This window comes from Littorina saxatilis, unplaced genomic scaffold, assembly GCF_037325665.1.
Source record: "Littorina saxatilis isolate snail1 unplaced genomic scaffold, US_GU_Lsax_2.0 scaffold_2290, whole genome shotgun sequence".
Taxonomy (NCBI): domain Eukaryota; kingdom Metazoa; phylum Mollusca; class Gastropoda; order Littorinimorpha; family Littorinidae; genus Littorina; species Littorina saxatilis.
Window position 1 is genome coordinate 7,888 of NW_027126470.1, and position 8,834 is coordinate 16,721.

Sequence of the window (8,834 nt, forward strand, 5' to 3'; positions counted from 1 at the left end):
CTTTGAAACACGCCACACGTTCGCCCCAGAGCGAAACTGTCCATGTCTTTATCCACTCTCTGAGGGCAAGAAGGTAAGGCGTATACGGCTGTCGTTCTGGTAGATGCATGACTTGTTCACGATGCGTGTATTCCCTATGAATAACGATGCGAGCTGTCGTCGGGGGCGGCGTGAGTTGTCAGTCTTTTTGGATTATAAAAGAAGAGTCAATATAATAAGAGTGTATAATAATGGTACTGATGTTTTGCTACATTGGACAGCAAAACTCTCTCTCTCTCTCTCTCTCTCTCTCTCTCTCTCTCTCTCTCTCTCTCTCTCTCTCTCTCTCTCTCTCTCTCTTTTTTTTATGTTTTTTTTATTTTTATTTTTTTATTTTTTTTTATTTTTTTATTATATAATTGTGTGTCTATGCGTCCCAAGGACAGATTGTAAGAAAAGGCGTAGCCTTAAATCTAAATCCTTGTAAAATAAAGTTCAATTCAATTCAATTCAATTCTCTCTCTCTCTCTCTCTCTCTCTCTCTCTCTCTCTCTCTCTCTCTCTCTCTCTCTCTCTCTCTGTCACACACACAAACACACACTCTTCAGTATACACTGTTTCTGTTCAGCAATATCGGCAACGATACCGGTTAGATCGTGGAAAATACCGGCGCAACCCAATATTGTTTTTTGTTTTTTAATTCTTGAGGTTCCTAAGTAAAGAGGAAGCCCTTGAGGCATCACTGACAGGCGATTTTGCATGATGATCAAATTATATATTATATCACATGGATCATCACCATGCGAGTACTTACGTTTTGATTAAGACAATTAACGTTGCTAATGCTGACCTAAAATATCCCGTCAGACCCAATCAAGTCAAATCTCGTTGTCTCTGTCCCTGTCTCGGTCTCTCTGTCTCTGTCTCTGTCTCTGTCTCTGTCTCTCTCTCTGTCTCTCTCTCTCTGTCTCTCTCTCTCTCTTTCTCTCTCTCTCTCTCTCTCTCTCTCTCTGTCTGTCTATGTATCTGTTTCTCTCTATCTGTCTCCCTCTCTCTCTCCCTCTCTGTACTTCGTTTCATGTGTGCATTGTAGTAGGGATAAGCTGTAAGAAAGGACCATAATTATGGACCAAATGCTAGTATCCTTCCGTAAAAAGTTTTTGAGTCGCCATCATCTCAAGTTGCCACGATGTTTCCCTCTCGTCGTCGTTTCTCTCCCTCTTTCTTTTCCCCCTTTCTCCCTCTTTTTTTTCTGAGTCCTACTCTCTCTCTCCACTGGGCGAAAAGTGGCGTTTTGTATCTTACAAAACTACTCAAAATCCCAACAAAACTTCAAGTTTCAATGGGTTTATCACATTTTGGTGTTCACGACAACGCCAGATTTTGATTGGATTTTGTTGAAGTTATCGCAGCGAAATTGCCTGGAATTTCAGCGCGTTTTGCGACGGTCAAAACATCATGTTAAACCATGTTACAGCATGTCTGTAACATGCAAAAATTCCAAGTTTTGATGGCATTAAAGCTTTGGTTTAACGCCAAGTAACATCATGTTATCGTAGACTTAACTTGCAAAACTGCTTGTTTTGGTGGTGTTACAGCTTGCTTGTAATGTGATTAACATCATGCTATCGTAGACTTAACTTGCAAAACTGCTTGTTTTGGTGGTGTTACAGCTTGCTTGTAATGTGATTAACATCATGTTATCGTAGACTTAACTTGCAAAACTGCTTGTTTTGGTGGTGTTACAGCTTGCTTGTAATGTGATTAACATCATGTTATTGCTGGTATAACATGCAAAACCCCATGTTATGTTGGTGTTAAAGCTTGCTCAAATGCCTATTAACTCCATGTTATGTTGGTGTTAAAGCTTGCTCAAATGCCTATTAACACCATTTTAGTTGGTGTAAGGCTTGATTATTAATGTAAAAAAACACCATGTTATGACGTTCACATAATTGTTTTCCACTGGATGGAATTTTGTGGAAAAGAAAGCATGTTGTTTGGGAATTGTGTGCGGGTTTCATGCTTGGATATTGCACTATGCTGACTTGTCACAGGTCAATTTACATTTAACAATATTAGTTTTCAAATGCATCATCCTTCACACATTATGTAAACATCTTTAACATTAACACTTTGGTTGTAAAATGATTGCACTTTATTCAAACAGGACAAAAACAAAAATGCTGATTCACAATGTACAATAGCAAAGGACTATTTTGAGTGGAGACAGTGTTCATCCACACTATATATGATGCCCTGTGAAAACATTGGCCATAGATATATGTGAATTACTTCCCTTGGGTATGAACATTTATGAATGATTAAATGGGTGAAAGAAGGCCACACAAAATGAAAATCAGTAAATAACAAAATCACTTCCCTTGTGAGTAAGAACAGTCATACCATGTTCCAACTTTTTGCTAAAAATTCGCCCACAATGTGACCTTCAAAGTTAAAAAGGGGTAACTGAACTTCATGTTTGGATGTCATGGAGTCATGGAGTCCAACATGAAGAAATGTATAAGAACACAAGAATGTATGCATGACAAAGAACAAATGTTTATTTTTGAATGTTTTATGTATGTTATTATTACGGACACAAAAGCTCAGCAATGCAATTTCTCTTTTAGAGATTAATAAAGTTATTTTATTGTATTGTATTGTATTGTATGTCAGTAAATTTTGAAAGCCCTAGATTCATAAACATCTGAAAACTGCTCAACGTCTTTGCATCACGGCACATTAATAAAAGTAAGAGTTAGTAAGACTGGCCTAACTGCTATGGTGAGGCAGTAATAACTCGTTGATGAAGAATTATTTGAATTCTGAATTTCGAACAAACAAATACAGTGTCCTTCCAAACACCCTTTTCAGGCCTCCAAGAATAAAAAAATAAGCTGGTCTTAAAAAGGAGGAAATCTGCTTAATATCTAGGTAAATGTACAACAGGTTGTGAACAGAAAATCCAAAAATGTAAGGTCTGAAAAGCGGGGAAGTTTGAAAAGGGGGGAAGGGGGGGACCTAAAATGTGACGATCATAACAACCATAATTTATCTAACAAAGTTCATTCTGAAATCTTCTTCAGCGTTTGATTATGGAGAGACTAAATCCTCAGTTCAGATGTGGTCTTAACTCCTTGTCTCCCAGGTACACACAGTCACTATGTACATTGCATCTGTTATCATTCGGCACATATCCGCATCCTGCTTAGACTGTTAGCTTCAGTCGCTTCCTGTAACGTTGATCTAACGCCAGGATTCTAGCCTGTTGATACAGTTTCTACAATTCTGAGTGACCTGCTGCAGCACAGCTGGTCTCGGCTTAAAAAATCTTGGTCAACATAGATGGGGTACAAAGTGTTAAAATAAAGCGTCCTTCCAAAGTTGATGACAGGTCCCCAGAGTATTCACAAAATTATATGGTACTGGAACTGGAAGCCTTGCACGGCGACGAAAAAGATGTCCACGCCTACATGAAGAAGCATCCTTCACGGCTTCAGCGGAAACAGTCGGCTGGGGATGAGGACAGCACCTATGTAAAAAATATAGACAAGAACAAAAATATATGTCAATGGGAAAACAAAGAAACAAGTAGAGAAGGACCTCCCCACCTTTACACAGTGAAAATGAAAAACACATGTGAATGTACTTTTGTTTTAAATCCCCCCCCCCCCCCCCCCAATTAAAACCAATTATCCAAGATATTTTTCAGTCCTCAAAGGAGAATTTCACTGTTCTCACGGAACCCTGAAGAAAACTGAGCTGTGCTAATATATTACATAACTGCAAACATCCCTCAAATTCAATATTGCAAGCCACTATACATTCCTCATAAAGGCACTTCATGCTCACGTGTGAAAACTAACATAAGTTTACAAGTGTGTATCTACTTATAATAATAATAATAATAACGGGCATTTATAAAGCGCCTTATCAGAAGTTCAAAGCGCGTGACAACAATACGTGTATAAAAAATTCATACAATCACTGTCAGATTCAAACAACACATCATGCACATCTCACATCCCCAGACTCTATGCTAAGGCCAAAAAAAAAGAAGTCTGTTTACGGTATCCCGACAGACCCTATTTTTTTACGCGACCCTAGACTTTTTTTTGGCATTTGGGGGAGAGAAAAAAAAAATCAAAATTTTTAAAACAAAGTTTGTTTTTGGGCAAAATAATTTGATGTTTTTTGGAGAAAAAAAAAATCCCGACCTACCGACCCTATTTTTTGGGCCGATGTTACCGTAAACAGACTATTTTTTTGTTTGGCCTAAGGAACTATCCGTAATGTTGTTGGAACAAGTGAGTTTTCAAATTGGACTTAAAAGATGAAATGTATGGAGAGTGACGTAATAGAAAGGGGAGTGAATTCCATAACTGAGGGCCATGATATGAAAACGTGCGGAAGCCATGAGCCTTGCGTTTAAAGCAACCTTGACGGAGAAGTCGAGCATCAGCAGAAGAATGAAGGGTGCGAGAGGGAGTGTAGAGGGAGACCAGTTACGAAAGATAGGCAGGTGCCGATTCAGAGATGATCTTGTAGCAGAAGCAGGCAGCTTTATACCTAATACGTTGAGACACAGGAAGCCAGTGAAGTTCTTTCATGAGAGGAGTGCTGCAGAGTGTTGTACTTTTTGCAAGGGTTGGAGAGTGGAGTCAGGGCAGCCTATGAGAAGGGATTTGCTGTAATCTAATCTACACAGAATGCAGGATGTAACGAGAGTTTTAGTGGAATCAACAGTCAGAAATGTTCTTGTGGAACCTATTCTTCTAGTTCTAATGTAGTACCTGTTTGTAGTGAACTCACCAGCAGGAGTATTGCATACATAATTACGCATTACTGAATTAAAGTAACTATTTTCAAAGCTTCTCGCTTACCTTGGAATAGTGTCAAGCAGCTTATGTTGTGTCTAGATCAGCAATCAGATCTTCACACTCAGCCTGCACTTGCTGAAAACTGGACATGCCTGTATCTCAATCAAGCTGTTGTTGCGGAGACAACGGAATCATGCTCAAGTCAGGTCCAACTGAAATAAAAGCATATTGTCAGCTGATAAATGATTTGATCAAGCAAAACCATGCGGTATTTTTTTAATAAAATATTTTGTATACCCCGCTAATGCAAAAATAATGTACTTATTTACTATTAGCATTAATTTTAGCTGGTCATTCAAACCAGAGCTTGTTCTAGAACTCCACAAGAACAACAATGGCAGTTGGCAATGGCACTGGCAGAATACAGATCAAAACAATATTAGTATTAGCCTCACCAAGGGTTGACTTCCCATCAAAATGAATGACGGACTGAATCAAACTTCAGAGACATTACAATTTTTCACAACGATTTTTTCAGCAAACAGCCATGTTTTAATACCTGTACAGTAAAACCTGTCTCTAACGGACACCCTTGGGGAATGGTAATAGTGTCCCTATTAGACAGGTGTCCCTTCTTCACAGGTGGAGGGGCCAGGGCAATATTTTACAAAGAGCACGTAAAATGAACAAGACACTTTTTGTCAGTCCTGTAGTATGTATTTATTGGATTGAACATGAGACTCACTGAAAATGTGAGTAAACAAATGATACATGTAGCAAACAACAACAACAACACCCCCCCCCCCCCCCCCCCCCCACCTAACCCGTTCCCTACACACACTGTGCATCAAACTTACGCAAGTCGGACGTCACAAAGCTAAAAATAGCTGACTCTTCATCAGTCATTCAACGGGAAATTCCGCAGTGTGTCTCGACCAAATTGGGTCAGCTCTTGTTTCATTCAGTTTTTCTAGTCTCAGCATAAATGCATGGAACAAAAATTTAGCTGTGTTAACTATTGTTTCCTTCGAACGATTGCTTACAAAGAGAGAGAGATCATCACGTCTTCTTTTTCCGATTTGATCCTCGCGATCTGTGTTTTACCACATCCCATCTCCTTCGCCACATCTTGGCATGATTGGCCGCTATCTAGTTTTTTCAAGGCAGCGACACGCTGCTCTAAAGTCAACGCTTTTCTTTTTCCTGCTGGAGATTCCATTTTCAAACACAGTAGTCTACTGTTGCTTTTGATTGTGACTGTATCCTCAATGCGGAAAAGCGAAAGTGAGTGAGCGAAAGTGGGTCTCCATCTAAACAAGCCACTGATTGGTCAGAAAAGGGACAGGACAACCAATCAACAACCATTTGTGCTACGGCTGCCGAGCACTGTCTGCATAACAGTCGAGTTTTCGAAGTTGCGTTTTTATGTACGTTGTGTCCGTTTGTGACAGTGTTTACAGTTCCTACGGTCCGAAAAATCGTGTCCGCGTCCGTAAGTGGCAGGTGTCCGCCCGTTAAAGGTTAGTTATTGTTGAAATCGTGTTCGTGCCATGATAAACTGTCCGTATGTAGCAGGTGGCCGTTACAACAAGGGTCCGCTAGACTCAGGTTTTACTGTACAAATGTATCAGTAATATCACTATGAGTATGACAGTATGACAGTGTGGTAAGCTTACCGACGATTCGTTCAGTATAGTCTTTCTATGTAAGTAGTGGTCCAGTGAACGATACCTTCCGCCTGTGGTTCGAGACAGAGATTAAGTTTAAACTTAATTCGAGAAGCCAAACACTGACGAATACTTACGTATTTTGAGCAAAACCCACGCACGTCGACCACAAGTTGATGTCTGCTGGAGTACGTAATCATAACGTAGAGGACAACAGTTTCACTTGGCTGGCTTCGGTTATTCCCACCTGTATCTGTTCCTTGCTGTTCTCCAAGAGACACCATGGTGCAGCAAGCTGAAGGGTGTCCTGTCGTATTTCCTCGAAGTTGTAGGAGGCAACCAGGTCAGGAGCAGGAGGTGGGGGGCGACTGACCTGCAGCAGAATTCAAATTAATTAGTCAAGTCACTATGACATATCTTTATTGTTATCGCCACACGACCGTGACGACGGGCGCTGTGGCGGGGTGGTAAGACGTCGGCCTCGTAATCGGAAGGTCGAGGGTTCGAATCCCGGCTGCGGCCGCCTGGTGGGTTAAGAGTGGAGATTTTTCCGATCTCCCAGGTCAACTTGTGTGCAGACCTGCTAGTGACTTATCCCCCTTCGTGTGTACAGTAGTCCCTTCCATTTCCGGCCCTTTCGTGGGCGTGAACCTACCCGGAGCGGCCAGCTTTCCCATGACTAATGAGTTTTCCTTCTATAATTGACTCTTAATGGCCGTTAACCTGTCTGACGCGGTCAACGGTCACTGATTTTTGCCCTAAGGTGCCCCTCTTACTCGACAGGAGCGGCCACTTAACGGCCACTTGTCACTTTCGCGGGCGAGCGCCTGTGGTGTGTGTGTGTGTTGTGTGCACAGACGGCACAGCACGAGCAGACGACATGAATACTTACGCATGCGCAAACTGTAAATACAGACATGCGCATACATGTACATTTACGGCAGTCACTTCCGGATCGATCACAGCTGATGTGAGTTTGAAACACTTGTTTATCTGACACTCAAATACATATATAATAATCCAAACAACACACATAGAAACATACGAAACAATAGCTTAGCCAGGACGATCGAGTTAAACACGCAAATAATTAAGATGTATAAACGAAAGCAAAACTAACAGAGACAATGAATCGGCGGCTCGTGGATGATCGCTTTCTTTTCTTCATGAAAACTTGATCGTGTTTTTTGGGTTTTTTTGGAGGAGGAGGGGGCCTGTAATGAACGGCCACCTGATATTTGCGGTCACCTTTGCAATGACTAATGGGTGACCGGATATGGCAGGTACTACTGTACACGCAACCACAAGACCAAGTGCGCACGGAAAAGATCCTGTAATCCATGTCAGAGTTCGGTGGGTTATGGAAACACGAAAATACCCAGCATGCTTCCTCCGAAAGCGGCGTGTGGCTGCCTAAATGGCGGGGTAAAAACGGTCATACACGTAAAAACACGAGTGTACATGGGAGTTTCAGCCCACGAACGCAGAAGAAGAAGTTATCGCCACACCAACCCTAAATTTTTCCTACCATACTGTATTTGTTATCCGAGAGAGAAAAAATCCATGTTGCAGACTCAACTGGAAAAATTCCCTTCTCCATCATCTAGTGGACAGAGCTCACATGATTTCAAACAAATCTTTTTTTAAAGTCACATACTTTGTGCGACAGTGTTAGTTTACTATAACTGTAATTTATAAATAGCAAATTAAAAAATATCACTTATCAGATAATCAGCTAAATGCCTGGCAGATGACCCTCATTCAAAGTGAGTCGTGGCTAAACCATGAAACTAGAAAAACAGGTTATACCACAATATAAATCTCACACTGACAGCGGACAAAAACTGAGAAAACACCCAGTATACATGTACCGGTACTCACAAAAGAGTTACAAGTAGCATATTATCACTATCAGTATCACTAATAGCATACTATACTGGGCAAATAACAGCAATTTTTACTCACTGGGGGTTTCCTGGCTGGAGTCTTTGGTGTTTCTACTGACTTCTGTAGCACATGGTTGGTTGGCAGACTTCCTGGAATGAGTGCTCGCTTGCCTGTAGGCCCAGCAAAAAAACATGCAAAGAAAATGTTCAAAATGCTGAGTCGAAATTATAAGTTAAATTAACTAAACAGACCTATACATTTAGATCTATTGAAATAGAAACAAGAATTAGTAAAACACACTACTGCAAATCTGTCAAGAATGAACAAGACTGACTCAGTGACCGAGTAAAACAACAAAAGAAATCTAAGTTCTAACCCAGAAGTTTACTAGAATATATTCAAAAACACATTATTACAAGAACAAAGAGTGGTTTTTTCCCCATTACCTAATAATTATAGCTCAGAATTACGCCTTTGT

The 8,834-nt window shown here is 40.7% G+C and overlaps 1 long non-coding RNA gene across 1 annotated transcript; it reads right to left on the reverse strand.

Moving 5' to 3' along the window:
• Positions 1-2,114: 2,114 nt before the first annotated feature.
• On the reverse strand, positions 2,115-5,616 carry LOC138954896 (uncharacterized). Its single transcript, XR_011452010.1, has 2 exons — positions 4,866-5,616; positions 2,115-3,514 (listed from the first exon to the last, which is right to left on the reverse strand). It is a non-coding gene; the product is annotated as an uncharacterized lncRNA (long non-coding RNA).
• Between the last annotated feature and the right edge of the window lie 3,218 nt (positions 5,617-8,834).